The following is a 14385-nucleotide window of genomic DNA, read 5'->3' on the forward strand; positions in this document are numbered from 1 at the left end:
ATCACATCCGCAGCATACATTATTTGAATTGACTCTGTCGTTCTTTTAATTTTTTCGATAGAAACTTCTTCACCATTAACCGAGGAGGGCATAGAAACATTAATTGTTTCTCAAAGTAATAAGTGTTTTAATTTCTCAGTGAAAATAATTTATGCTACTTAAGTTGGTACCTAAATATTTAAAGTTATTTATTTCTTCAAACACATATTCATTGACTTGTAGTCAGTGTAATCTAGCTCGTCTGTTACGTAGTTACGTCTGACGTCCATTCCTGCTGACAAGCATGTTTTTTGACTTTTAGTTGTATTATCGTTGATGATTAGTTGCTTAGCGCTTCGTATAAACAATTCTAAATCTTAGGCTAGATACATAAATCAATTAATGTACAACTATTTTTCTGTTATATTTATTTGTATTCCTCTATTCTTTATAGTAATTAATAAAACATGCCATAGAATCCGAGCCCTATATCAACCAGCGTAGTAACATTGTCTTAGAAACGATTTATTTAAATAGAAAAAATCCTATCGGTTTTATATCAGAATATCAGATGAGTCCATATAACACTCAGAATGGGAACGAAGTACCCCGATATTATATCAGAGTGTTTATTATCGTGTTTTTATAATGTCAAGTCACATGCCCGAATCGGTGTTTCTAGGGCTCGGGAATGTATACAGATGAATGGCGGTAGATAGCGAGCAGTTCGAGCAGTTTTCATTGAAGCGGTGGAAGACAGTGTGAAATTAGTGACATAATCATATTATAAGTACACTATGTAGTATGTAGACGTACGTATACATATAATAATAGTACAGGGTGCGTTTTTACGTCGCATCTATTATGATGCGTCTTGTTGCGAGCTCATTATTGTGCAGTGCTATTTTATTTATTTATTTTTGATTTCAAAAACTTACCACGATGAAAAATAATTACCGCAGTCAAAAAAAAAAATAAGTAGCTGTATAAACGTGAAAAATTGTTCTCAAATTTCTTGCAGAAAGAAATAAAATACGATGTATGACGAGACATTAACGCTCCAATCTGTTTAAAATAAAGCGTACCCTGTACACAACATTGCAACCGTGGTCATGTTACTGCACACGCCATGCATATATTACTATATTATAATATTTGATATTATTATATGATAGGGGGTCGAAAAGTCACGTCAAATCGCACCGGGAAAATCATCGCACAGACGAGATCACGGTTGGTATAATACTAATATAATACTATTATGTACTACACAGCTGTAGTACCATATACATAAAAAAAATAAAGTTATATGTATATGCCTTAGCGGTTTAGTGATTTCATTAGGATAACAAAGCGAAATCGTCGGGACCAAATACGCTTACACCGTATATACGGGACAATATATAGTATAGGCTGTGACGTAGTACCTATTATATGTAATAGGTATATAGTGTAGTTACATTTTATTATTTTACACACGCGTAGATAAAAACAGATCTGCGAATGTGATTTGACATTTCCCGACGCTGTTATATAATACATATTATAAAATACAAGATGTTTCACCAAGCATGCCATAATATGCTACATCCCTTTTATTTAATCCTTTAATAACACAGTTATTTAAATTGGAATTATTGTTTTAGTCTATCTAGAAGACTTTTTAGACCCCTTTTAGAAGACCTTTGTACTCGTCACACTTAAATATTTTATACCATTCAAGAAGTGTCAAATATAACTTTTTTTTAAACAAAAAATACTATGTAATTAATTGTAAATTATTAGATTGATGTTTTTCCGAAAAATTGTAAAGCATTTAAATTTTGAATTGAAATTCGAACGAGTTGTTTCAGAGTAATTAAATGGTGTACATAATAATAATAATAATTTTTAGCTATACTATATCTACATATTATAAAATAAAATACATTTTGAACTGCCACCGGACACTCCTTAAAAGTAGTATAAAAAGTGTAATTATTAAACTTTTTATAGCTTAAAATTCAAAAAAATATATATACCTAATTTGAATAAATGTGTTATTACTTATTATAAGGTAAAATTGAGCTAATATGTCTGGTGAATCACTCTGTATATATAAGCATAGACTAACTCTCAAATAAAATAAAATAGTACACGAACGGGACCACAAAAAAAAATCTGTCCACATCAATAATAATGGAGATTAAATTACGCAAGAGCCGATGCGTATAATATAAATATCTCTCAGTAGTTTTTTGACGTACGATTTAACGACCCTGCTTGCATCACATTTCCTCACTCCAACTGACAACGTTATATTGAACTTGGACTCATGGGAATGACTTCTATGCAACCGAATCCGGCAAACATTTCACACGTGATAATATATTATATATATTTTTATATAAATATATATTATATACTGCTTACCCCTGAAAAATAGTGTATAAATTACGACCCATATATTATATGTTTAAATTATTTCAAGGCTATGTGCAGGCATTGACTAGTCTCAGAATAAAATCAAGTTAAAATTTGAACTGATATTATATATGATTCTTTACTATTCAATTAGGCGATCGATACAAAATATATTGTATATTATACACTATAAATAATCAAACCAGATATGAATGATTTTTCGATTATTCACTATAGTTACCTAACCTAATATTTTTCAAATTAGGTGCATATATATATTGTAACTTGATTTATTCTCATTAATTAATCAGAATTTCGAATATTAACCAAAAAAAGAAAAATCATAAAAGCCTGTTTTAAAAACAAATAATACTATCGGTTAATTTAATCGATAATTTTAAACTTTCGACTTAATCCAATTATTAATCAATTTAATTGGCTTAAATTATAGTTTTTAATATTTTTTTATATACGTAATACGTACTTTAATAGACTAATTTATATGAATAATTAACTGGATCAGCCTTGTATTACTTTTCAATCTTGTATTATAATGGTTAAAACGTAGTATATTATATTATATAGGTTATAAGTAGAACTCTAGAATTTGAACGTAAATTAAGATTCACGTAATCACATGTTTTTTGTTCACTTGTATTGAAAATAAAATATTTATTAAACGTGTATTATACTATATTATAATTTAATATAATATTTAAACAAAATATATATATGTATGGTTAATATTCGTAATTACCACAAAAAACTAAAAACTTAATATATTATCTGTAACTAGTAACTACTATTCTAAAAATAAATGTTTCATAAGCAGTATTATCGTAAAAAGACGAGATGAGTGAAGCAATTATTATACTTCTAATTAAAAAAAAAAAGCTGATCATCGATCGCCGCATTGTAGAAATTAGAAACCATTGGAATATACTTAATACATTTATTGAAAATAAAATTTCACCAATAATAATAAACGTGTACCTATGTATATATTGATAAAAAAATGTACGGGTCCGCGTAAAATTAAATTTATGAATTCGTGTGAAATAAATTCACAGACTCACGTGAATTTAACTACACGTTAAAAAGAAACCTCTAATTGTAATCCATTTAACATTTTACTTTACAATTCCACGAATATTATTATAACTTACAAATTACATAATAGTAGTACTACAATAATGATATTGATATTAGTTTTACTTTTGTTCAATACCACTTCGACTATTCTTACAGATAGTGAACACCTACCTCTCAGATCTCGATGACATTCCAGCGAGTTCTTCAAGTGTACGATCAAGGACATGCGTATATATACGCGAGTATAATTACTATACTATAGAGCCAACATTGACGTATTAAGTAAGAATATCTGAGCAGCGACAAAGTTTGAAATTATATGATCGCGGTGTATTATTTTGTAGGTAGTACCTACCTACGTATAATATTAGACAGTGCCTGGTTTGGCTAAGGTTAATAGTTATAGGGTGAGATAAAATAACAATTACTAAATCGTTTCGTGTGAAATCACGTTTTAATATCCCAATGGTATAATAGTTTATCACAGTAAGGATATAAAATAAAATAAGTATATTTAAGTGCACTTGCAGTAATTAAAAACAAATTTTTATCTGTATTATTTAACCACTTTAATCCTAAAAATAGAAAATGCACTGAGAGCATATCGGCCAATATTGAACTGTTATTCCTACAGTGCGAAATAAAATGATTTTAAAGGTAATAGAAAAATTGATTTATAATCAAAATTATTGTCAATTGTCATAATAAGGGCTCGGATTTTAAAGCATAATAAACACAACTAAAAAAGCACACGATTGTTTTAAAAAGGCAAAAAAGAAACATATTTATTTTTAAAAAAAAGCACGACCAAAAATTAACATGAACTAGTTATAAAAATTTGAAATATTAATTTAAATTAAAAAAATAATTAACCACTATGTATTTCCTTAGATGTTTAGTAGTGAAACTGACTCTATTGTCCGACAGAATATTTTTATACGAAAAAACGAACTCTCTACATCCACTGAAGTGATCGGTGCATACTTTGTACAAAAGGTTTCAAATTACAACACTAAATCTTAAATTTTGAAATGGTCAATATCAATATTATAAACATACTTACCGTATAGGTACTGCAGACTATATTATGTAGATCGACAATCTATATGTTTAATACATTTTAAACAAGCCGATAACGAAAACAATAATAATCCAATATCTACATTCTGGGTTTTTACATTAATTATTAATTTTTTTTTTTTTACAATACCATAATAAACATATCAAAAATTCACCGCTGGAATAATTGAAAAAAAAAGTATTTACACAAAAAAAGCCAAAATAAATTGTTTTACTTAGAATCAGAATGATGTGAAACGAACTTAAATGTATAAAAATTAGATTTCTATCTCAAATACAAAAAAGAAGCATATGCTTTTAAATCGAGCTCTAGTCATAACCAGTACAGTTTTACACTATTTTAGTTAATAATAATTTTTCAATAAAGATAAATCGTCATAAAGTATAGAAAAAAAAATAGTAAAATATAGCTGATATAATTACTCCAGTGTGTGTGTAATAGTAGGTATAATATACTCACTATATATATCTATTTCATATAATATAGATAATATAATAAATAATTATATATTAAAAAGTTCTATACTTAAAAAAGCATTTAATAATATTCTCTTGATGATCGTTTGTAATAAGAATATGAGATAAGTTTAATGTAGTATGCATTTTTTTTATGTGTAATTGATATAATAGTCATACAACACATTATAATATATACACATTTATTCAAATTTTCATAATCCCTTAGACCTTGGATAAAATACAGACATTGAATAAATAGGTTAGATATATAGCTTTTTTAGGTCTATTTAGATTTTTAATTTTTTTTTGTGTATTTGATGGTTATTTGCAATCTATTTTTTAAGAATTATTTACTAAAAAAATTAATAAAATATTGTGGATTTATATTAATGAGTTTGGCATCAAATAAAGCTTGTTAATAAATAAATAAAACATTTTATTTTGGATAATATACTACTAATTTGTTAAAATGAACAATATTAATAATATTTAAAAAAAAAATAATAATAACTAAAAACTTGAAATAATCGTTAATATTATATTTAATTTCTTGGCAAAATAATTAAATTTGATATAATCGTAGTAATTAATGATTATTGATTTATATAATATATACTATACTACAGTGTATTATTATAAGTATGTAGCTATATCACATTTTATAATGAATAAATTGTAAACTGATAGTATTGCAACCAATTTATGAAACCTAAATTTTATAATGAGTATTTTAATTACTATTATCGTGTATAGATCTCTATGAAATAAGCTTATAATTCAGCTCGTTCTACGAATAAAAAATGAACTATTACTACGGTATTTAAAAAAAATAAAAAAAATTCTAATAATTACCCAATTCTCAAAAGGCCTTTATGACGTATTATAATTTATAATATATATTAAGTACTATAATTGCTAACATCGCGTATACTACAAGTCTGAATTTAAGTTAAAAATTCTGTTGTAGTCTTAAAGACAATTATTACGATATATGTAACTATATTAGGTATTTATAATATTAATGCCTATAATATGATTTATATAATATACAAAATTTACACAATTCACACAAATATTAATATGAAATACACGCATTGACGAGTGCGCGCACGCGTTCGATGTCTATTATGATGTCAAGAGGACAAGGTGTGTCGAGTCGAGTGTATAAACCGCATAGTTGAGCAGGACCTCCACGGGAAAAAATGCACACCAAAAATCGAACCGAGAACCGAGCAGCTGACCCTGCGAGATGAGAGAAAAAACACACCACCAAAACGGCGTCACAATCACCTTGGTACTTTCACAAAACTGATATTATATGAACAGAATCGCGAATCCCAAGAGGTCCATTCGTTTCCGAACCGGTGTTGTGGTTAGGTTACGACGCGCGCCGAACGTTATAGTATACAAGACGTGTGAGGAGTAGGTATAGTATTATATTGTGCACCGATCTATTTGCCGAACACTCCGACGACGATCAACGCCCAATCGCACTAAGGTAGGCAAATCATAATACTAAGTCCGAGTGATATGTTTTATTATAAATTACATTTATAATAATATTATATTTATAAGTTAACACAAAAAAAAAAAAAAAAAAAATTAATAATTAATACGAATAAATCATTGCGATATTGTTTTAATTTAACTGTTTTCTTAAAACGAGTTGAACAATTTAACAATTTGGTAATAAAAAGTACGTAAGTACCTAATTTTTTATTAATAATTATTATTTTATACATTTTAAACGTAGCACAAAATTCGTACTTTTTTCAATTTTTTTTTTTTTTTTTTGTTAATAATTTTAAGTCGTTCGAAACTTCATAACTAACCTACGTTTATGAATAGAAAATACCTAAACAGTCGTACAATTTTATTTATTTAATTCTTGCAAAAATAGATTATTTATAATAAATGTCTAAATTAATAATTAATTGTAAAACATTTCACGAAAGATTTCGATAATTAATTTGGTCTTTCGTGTTTTTATTATTCATATTTTGTTCGTTACATTTTATACCGCAATTATAAGTTATTAACAACATTCGCCAGTTCATAGTAAATAAGTTTAAGTAGGTAATTATGTGGTTTCGAGCGTTTTAGTATTAAGAATGTTATGTTATGTTAAAACTTAATGATATGATCAATGATGGACGTTAACTGTAAGAATATAACGTGATTGACTCAATTAAAATTATTAGAAAGTGAGCTTTTAAATGAAATATTATAAAATTTAGGTAATATAAAACAGCCAATAAATACTTTTAAATCGTAAATAAAAATTCGTTTTAAAATATATAATTTGTCTTATAAATCAATGTCGTAACCATTGTAATATTTTTTAGAAATTTTTTTTTTTTTTGATTAGTAATGAAAAGATTCTCACGCACCTATAGGTACACATATAATAATAATATATTATTTCCTCCAATATAACTATGCACTATAGATTGGTTAAGGAAAAGAAATTGAAATCCTGTCTTACCACCTTATCGCTCCTATTATCGAATGTCAATCACATATTTACATTGTTATAGTGCATTAGTGAACCTATCACCTTTTCTCAGTTACATTGTCAGTATTCCCGACGTAACCATATACTTTGAAATGTTATAAAAGGAGAGTTGTAAGTGTGAGTAGTGTATGTACAGTAATTTCGTAGTCGAGTAAAACCCGAATGATCATATTATTATATATAGCTATACAAGTGTAGTATATATATATATATATATATATACATTTAATGAACTAATAGCAATTCAAATGCATTAAAATTGAAAAAGTTCTCACAACGATTTTGATTTTGATGAATTTGATTGTTAAATGCGTAAACATAGGAATTAGTAATTGGTAATAAAAGTGACAGCCGATGTGTCTTTTATATTCGTATTCCATGATTTATATTACATCAAGAAAATATATATATATATGCAAAAATACTAAAAAATAAAAATAAAAACTTTCACATCAAATAATACCAATCGTATATTCCGACTTTATTCATTATTTTTCCCATAAAAATCATCCAAAGTTATTTTACACAAAAAATATTTCATAGTTTCTATACCGCGTTTTTGAACACTGTATAGTTAGGTATACAATTTCAATATTAATAATACCTACGGTATAAGAAAAATAATATTGTATGCATAATAGGTACTTATTTACTCGTATATATATTAGTTACACGCACCTACGTCAATAATTACAGTTTACAACGGATGGGATAAGTAAATATTTTTGAACGATTGAATCTTTTCGAAAAGAATAAAACTATAATTAAGTAATTAGGTACTTTTTAGAGATTTAAAATTTAAAAACGTAAAAAAAAAAGAATTCTTGGAACATTAAAAGATCTTGTAAATCGTAACGCAGTCCATAAACTCCATTTTGAACGTAAGTAATAAGCATGCGCAATAATATGGCCATTTACGCACACTTATCTATATAATCATTTATCAAATATTGGACTATTAAGAAGAAAAAAAATAAAATGCAAAATATACGTTTTCGAAACTAATAATAAAACTCGCAGTTTATAGTAAGAAAGAGTAAACACGTATCGACCGGTAAAATATTATATTATACATTTATATGTGCCCAGCAGCCATATTTCACATTTTTGTAATGAACGCGTGTACGGATACGTTCAAAATACCGTACCCGTAGGTGCCTGTCGCGGATGAAGTCATATCGGTAAAAAACTGGACTTTCACTACTTACGTACATTTCGACGTTTTAATAATATATTACATTATTTCTATACATGTATAATATTTTACGTACGCCGCCGTGGCCGGCCGACTTGTACGCCGCGAATTTGGGACCGTTCGTTAAAGTCCCCGTACGCTAGCATAATATACTTCGTGTTCGATGATGATACGTTCGAATAACTTTGTTGTCTACGTGCGATTCGAAATATAATATTATAACGTTGTATCAAAAGCTAAACGATATAGGGAATGAATTTGCGTACAGATATATATTCCCAAACTATGTACAAAATTCACTCACTATAGTTGTCCCAGACTTATTGTAGGTATATATACAACCACAATATCAGTGTATCACATCTAGCGTAAGATATGAAAGAGGTCAATATAATATTATAACAGCGTGACATCGTAATCGCAGCTATACTATATAAATATTAAATTATCAAAATAAAAAAAATTAAGTGGTAGGTTATACCTATTGGTACACTTTAGGTCCTGTGTAAACAGTACTACATACACATCGCATCGTAGTGAAACAAAAATATTTACAACAATATTGTAGTGTGGTTGAAAAAAAAATTGAATTTAATACATACGCGACTTGTATATAATTATCTAACGTACACAAATGCATTTGAATGGTGGCGTGCGCCGACCGAGTGTAGGTTGTTAGGTATAGGTATTTGTATACTCGATATTATTATTCTATTATTATACTTGCCCACTGTGTCTGGTTAAAATAATAAGTACATAATATGCTATTATGGTTAAAAAGAGTAATAATAATCTGTGCGGTATTTTATAATAATATATGAAATTATCTATTTAATTGGTGTCTAATGTCTATATACACTCATTATTTCGAAAAGTACTTATTAATTTTTTTCATAAATGTCATTGCAAAACAGCTGCAGTCTTTACCTAGATGTTTTTGTAACCATTCAAATTTTTACTTTTTTTAGTGACATTATACTTACATTTTTAAATACAGTTTAATATTCAAAAACAGAATATTTTGATTTCTGAAAACTGAATTTCAAAAGAGCAAAAAAACTTAAAAACCATATTAATAAAAATATAATTTTGTTAAAAAACGTTTTTTTTTTAATAACTAAATTATATAAGAAAATGTATTCTCAAACATATTAATTATTGTTACTGAAATGCTGACCGTTTAGTCAATGAATCGAACTGCAGTATATATAATATTTCCATGAGTTATAAAACTTGACGATTTACAGTATTTACACACTGCTATTATAATATTATATAAATATACGATCGTTTCATTGTTTAGGTACAGCCGCCGATAGATAGGCGCGTGGTAGTATATTGCGTACTTGTAAGTCTACCGACGATCCTTGAATTTCGATCTATATGGCTAAAATATACGATATCGTGTTATGTAGTGCAGTGGTCGCGGGGTCGAGTCAATGTCGTCTGATATCGGGTCAGAGCACACGATTATATATCGTTCAAGTCTCCGCGCTTAGACGACCTTTATTTTTCCATCCACATTAATGTATTACGATAATCGTGTTTAAATTCATTGCATGTCACGATGTTTATGACCGTTCTGCGAATATTATAAAATGCAAAAAATTAACAAGTACAACACAATAAGCGTGTTTTCAATAATATAATAATATCAGTAGGTACCTATATTATTTGGTAATATCGAACATATTATTTTGGTTGCTCTACAGAATCGCAAAGATTAGGGTTCAAAATTCTTAATTTTATTCGTGGTATTATATGGCTTATGGCACACGTTTAGCTTCAAGTCATCTTTGCGCTGATTTTCGAATAATTTTGCGGTTTTCACCCACTCGACAAAGTATAGGCAGTTAAGTACGTCTATGATGCATATAGCACACGCTACCTAGCCCAAAAAATGCGTTCAATGTATATATATTTTAGTTTTTACATTCGAGGACGTTACCGTAACACACACACGCGCACGTGTAAATAGTATATATGTATATATTGTGTATATAATATTATATCAGGCTATTATGATTTTAGATTTTGGCCGGCGGCGATTCGCTCCGGTTATTGTTGACGAAATCGCTACTAATCGAATATTGTTATGTTTGTTTATCTAAGCATCTGCGTGGCCATTAGCCTCGGGAGCCGTGGCCTGTGAAATTGCAAAATTAACCTTTCGCTCGTTCGGACAGACCTGTATAAAATATACACGTATATTATGGGTATACAGATACAGTGGTGATGCTGCGTGTGTGTATATATAATGCAAAGCACCCAACCTGCACTGATTATGTTTAAGCAAAAATAACCCACACGAAATCCGATATCGTTTCCAATACACTGCGCGACCGTATTTATAAACGCCGAAATATCGTCGAAACCTTAAATCGTTATAGCTTATATAATATTCAATAACGACGTTATAATAATATATTCTATTGTTTGAGTTGAGATTAATTTTTCATTCTTAATCTCTTAAGAGGTATATCGATCGCGCACAATTTCACGTATATAACGGGTAATAATAATTAAGATAATACACGAGTCTCGGTAAATACGAGTCAATTTGAATCGATTATTCGCAAATAAATTAAAATCAATTATCGCTAAAACCATCATATTAATATACTGTTCATCGTTGTCCCATATCGTATGATATGCGTATATTTTATTGTTTATTTTATTATATAAATATTACCGTTTTGACGTCAAACACAATTATAAAAATATTTATTCATTTTTTTTTTACATTCACGCCTTTTCCGTTCACATAATAGATACACTACTACTATCATATATAATATGTGTATGTGTATGTGTAATATATATTTGCAATTAACACGGGGGGCCAAATTAATATTTATTAAAACCTTGCCGAATATATACGCGGTTAATAGTAACGGGCATTGATTAATTTTTTTAATTGGAAATTTCATAACGTTCAAACGTGTTATTAAAATAATTTAGAAATTTTACATTATTCTATTGTACTTACATACAGCTGCTTCAAAACGGATGTGCGATCATCGAATTTCAGAGACCGTTCACTGTGAATCCCTCGCGAGCTAAGCGCGCGTGCAAGATTCCGGGACGACATTGACAAATATAATATATAGGTATTATGTTTTGCTGTGGTTTCATAGTCATGCGTCTAAATTGACAGTCGACGTTGAGAAACACACTGAACCGAATAATTACATAGGTCATCGCAGCAGCTATTGTTCGACGGGTTATAAGGATGACTTGAGGACGCGATGTAGCTTAGCGGTGTTACGTCACACATATACGTATTTTATGTTTATATAGAGTATTCGTGTGTATAGGTATAAGTATAAGTTTACCGTAAATCACAATAATTGTGTCCCGACAAATTATAAATCTGTAATAACACTAATAACTTACTAATCACCGAACGTAATGCACAATTTCGCTGTTTTATCCTGTATACCTACTGTGCAGGATGTAGGATTTCTAATATTTTTATGCATTACCAGATGAAAAATATAAGACTACAGATGTTAAATTAAACGAATATAAAAAAAAAAAAAACGTCGCATCATCGCTTGGTCCATTAAAAAAGAGCCGAAAAGAAGAACAGGGTTCTAAAAAATTGAATTTCTCGGAAATGCGTTATTCTCCGACAACACCTCTATTATACACGCATTTAAGTACTGCAGATATAGAGTCACTCATTATACAGCCTGTCGTATAATATGTTTTATTTTTCCCACAACGGATAGTTTCACTCAACCGCTGTCATTATATTTATGTTATATATTTCATATCGCTCATAAAGTCATAACTTATATTATATAGTTGTACCAGTTGCACCAAATTGTTTGTACGGTCGTGTTGCTGTAACTTGCGTGTATTATATAACGGACGCTTAATATTTACAAGAAAAAAACTTGTGAAAAATTACGAAAAACTCGTTCTTAGTATCGAGAACACATATTTTCATTTTTCGAAAAAGAGAAACCTGCGATGTCGCCGTTGAAATTGTTTTTAGCCAACCGATACTTGATGATGTCGGAACGGCGTACATCAAAATACGAATCGCATTATGTATTATAGTTTAGAAGGCGCTGTTAGGTTAACCTATTGACCCAACCTAACCTAACGCGACGCGCGTCCGAGCTGCGCGACCCATTTAGCGCATAATACACATATTACACACACATTGCTGCAGTATACCGAGGGCGTACGTTAGTTCGTGTAAAACAATTGCCATGCTCGGATCGCTCGTTAATATATACATTTTTTTTTTTTTACTACAGCGTTAATCCGACCGAGGGCCAACCTACCTGTATAATAAAATACATATAATATAAACTGTGTAGTATCGTAGCATATATACTGTTATGAACTTCAGTAGTATTACATGTGCGCTTATTATACGTATATGCGTATCAGTCGCCGAGTGTAGGAGATTTTTATTCAAACCGGGTCATCATCAATCACACGCTGACCGGCTGATTGCGATCCACATAATATCATATATTCACGTAACATATATAATATATAGGCAATATAGGCGCCTACTACTGCAGCACGGTCGCACAGCTTCTGGTCTCGAGGCGTGGCAAATGTCGAAACGGATTATTTCTTGAAAATCGAATATGAACGACGGACATCGATCGATCAGCAATCAGTTGCAACACAGGATAACTTACTGTAATCCGATCCAACGGTATCGAAACGGTGTAAAAAGTTTACGCTGAAGCTCGTCTCGGCGTGTCTTCGCCGATAAACGGTCCACGCTTATCTACAGCACTCGTGGCCGTGATACTGATATGTCGTTATAACGACTGTTTGCTCGATCTCGACAACATAATATCAATATTACTGCGTCTTTGCGTCTATCGTCAACGACGAAAAGAGCGGATCTTACAAGACAGGGATGAACATATGATACCTATTCATATAATACTGCACGAACGTGATACCGCCGCCTAAATAATAATATCTATATGTACGTTATAATATCGTTATACTGTCATCGCTGTTATATACAAATCCCCGGCCAAGTGAAAGGACGTGAAATGTTTAAGTAGGTACATAGCAGCGGGTATAATAATAATATAACGTACACGAGTTACCTGCAGACCTATATGTATATTGTATATAACTGCATAATGTGCAGCGCAGTTAAAATTCGGCCGGAGAACCATCGAAATGTCACGAATATTTTCTTCCGTTTTTCTATACACATATAATTAATAATAATTATTATTCCCGTGTAAGCGTACACTCGAAACACACCGGGGTCGTCATGTAACACATAGTAGGTATATATACGTCATGAATCATGATAATATATTATATACATCATACCGACAGATGTGAGTCCCTGCAGCGCAGTTCGTTTATATACATCACAGACCTATAACTTGGTCCATACAAGTGTGTGTGTGTAGACAATATAATAATATGATATATATGGCACGTCTCTCGTGTACACAGTAAGTCTGGTACACCGAGTACTCAAAAAACACATAACACGGCGCCCGTTGTATAATATTATATCATACTATAGCATCACAATGTATTCACCGAATATAGCGCCAGTCACGTTTCGCTATTCGTTATCATTTAACGCCATTGTTTTGGATCCAACGATCTGTGTGTATTTATACACCGTTGTCGGGTCCAGTGTTGAGCACCAAAC

At 29.9% G+C, this 14385-nt stretch overlaps 1 protein-coding gene and 1 long non-coding RNA gene across 2 annotated transcripts in view; both read left to right on the top strand.

Annotated features, from left to right (window-relative positions):
• Window positions 1–372: 372 nt before the first annotated feature.
• LOC126555829 (uncharacterized) lies at window positions 373–4695 on the top strand. The gene is made up of 3 exons (XR_007606958.1): window positions 373–791; window positions 1155–1212; window positions 3631–4695. It is a non-coding gene; the product is annotated as an uncharacterized LOC126555829 (long non-coding RNA).
• Window positions 4696–6343: 1648 nt separating this feature from the next.
• The window catches only part of LOC114124577 (peroxidase), a 31545-nt gene continuing 23503 nt past the window's right edge, over window positions 6344–14385 (top strand). The window contains exon 1 of the mRNA XM_027987868.2: window positions 6344–6511. The gene's annotated coding sequence lies outside the window, so the exon portion shown is untranslated. The remainder of the gene's footprint in view (window positions 6512–14385) is intronic.

The sequence above is a fragment of the Aphis gossypii genome, chromosome 1 (assembly GCF_020184175.1).
Source record: "Aphis gossypii isolate Hap1 chromosome 1, ASM2018417v2, whole genome shotgun sequence".
NCBI classification, from domain to species: Eukaryota; Metazoa; Arthropoda; class Insecta; order Hemiptera; family Aphididae; genus Aphis; species Aphis gossypii.